This window comes from Mus caroli, chromosome 8 (genome assembly GCF_900094665.2).
Source record: "Mus caroli chromosome 8, CAROLI_EIJ_v1.1, whole genome shotgun sequence".
Classification (NCBI taxonomy): Eukaryota; Metazoa; Chordata; class Mammalia; order Rodentia; family Muridae; genus Mus; species Mus caroli.
This window is the reverse complement of record NC_034577.1, coordinates 27722178-27724109: the sequence shown is the minus strand read 5'-3', so window position 1 is coordinate 27724109 and position 1932 is coordinate 27722178. Positions and strand designations below refer to the sequence as shown.

The following is a 1932-nucleotide window of genomic DNA, read 5'->3' as shown; positions in this document are numbered from 1 at the left end:
ACTTTGTAGCCCAGGCTGGCCTCGAACTCAGAAATCCGCCTGCCTCTGCCTCCCAAGTGCTGGGATTAAAGGCATGCGCCACCACGCCCGGCTAATGCACAGGTCTTAACGGCGACACGCGCAGATCACTGCAAGCTGACGAGTCCCACAGCTTCCTTAATAGAAAAGATGGATGGTCTTGTCCACTACTGGGGTGCTTTAACAAAATGAGACCGATCCAGCAAGCATGAAAAGGAATGACAGAAAAAAAAAAAAAACAACAGAAAAAAGAAAAAGAGCAGTGAGGAGGTGGCTCGTCCATTTAATCCCAGTATTTGGGAAGCAGAAGCAGGCAGATCTGAGTTCCAGGCCAGCCTGGTCGACAAGAGTGAGTTTCAGAACAGCCAGGACTATACAGAAGAAGCCTGTCTTGAAACCAACCCCCACCAAAAAAAAAAAAAAAAAAAAAGGAAAGCAGGAAAAGAAGGGGGCATCCTATCATGCTTGACACTCTGAGTTCCTCTGAAACACTGCTAATGTATTAAGTACTTGCTGGGACTTGCTAGTGTTCCGTTCAACTTTGCACAGGGGCCTTTGGGAAGAGAGAACTTCAACTAAGGAAATGTTCCCACCACACTGGCTTGTGGACAAGCCTACAGGGCTTAGTGACCGATGTGGGTGGCACCAGCTCACTGGGGGTGGGGCCATCCCCTGGCAGACAAGGCTGCCTAGTGTAAGAAAGCAGGCTGAACGAGTGATTAGAAGCAAGCCAGACCACTCCTCTAAGGCCTCTGCACCAGCTCCTGCCGCCAGGTTCCTGCCCGGAGTCTCTGCCCTGACTTCTCTGGATGCTGTTCTATGAATTATAAGCTGAAATAAACCCATCCCTCCCCAGGTTGCTTTGGTCACGGTGTCTTATCACAGCCATAGAAAGCTATCTCGGTTATCTAGAGGGTAACAACCTGAACAGTCACCCAAGGCATTCCCTTTTCAAGTTACCATCTTATCTTTAACAATTTAAGCAAAGTTTGTGTTCTACTGTTTTGCACAACCGAATATACTTCCTTTTCTGTGGAGTCATCTCTCCTCTAAGAAGTGTTAGGTTTACTTTGTAGCTTTGCAGATCAGAGAGAAATAATGTTCCAGTGTGAGAAGGAGAGGAAGAAACATCCGGGCACAGTGCCAAAGAACAGACACTGAGCCAGAGGCCAGCCTGGTCTACCTCAGCCAACCCCAAGGCCAGCCATGGCTACACAGTGACCTAGCCTCAAAAACAAACAGACCAACAAATGAATATCTGTATTTATTTATATAAATCTATATCCATACATATCCATATATATTAATTATATAACCTATATTACATGTGCAATATAATTCATACACACACGAATACAATCTTTGGAGCTGGGATATGGCTCTATGGTACAGCACATGCTTTGTACCAGGCCCTGGCTCTGACTCCCAACGCCACTGAAAGAGACAGACAGACAGACAGACACATCCTTTGGACCCAGACAGACTGGGCTGAATCCCTACTTTGTCACTCACTAAATGTGAGATGTTACCTATGTAACTATTTTGCAATATATATTTGAACTTTTACTGCAAATATGAGTTCAACTTGGCCGCAAAAACACAGTAGTGAGTTGGCCAGACTCCTGTGCCAGCCTGGCGAGTCATCTACTGACCCTGTTCCCTGGCTTCCTCACCCGTGTTACTGGCAAGGTTGACTAGATGAGCAATGTGCTGTCATGACCTGGCACACGGTAGTCATTCAACCGGCCTATCTGAACGATTAATAAGATGACAATGGACCTTCCTGTAAGCTGGGAAGGCAGGTAGGTTGGCAGAACGCCTGTCCGGCATGCTGAAGCCCTGGGTTTGATCCCCATCATCAGGGCATGCCTGCCACCCCAGAAGGAGGAAGGGAGGGAGGGAGGGAGGGAGGGA

General features: G+C 47.5%; 1 protein-coding gene across 1 annotated transcript in view; it reads right to left on the bottom strand.

Annotated features, from left to right (window-relative positions):
- Positions 1 to 1932, bottom strand: part of Gsr (glutathione-disulfide reductase) — a 44123-nt gene that overhangs the window by 9285 nt on the left and 32906 nt on the right. The window lies entirely within an intron of this gene.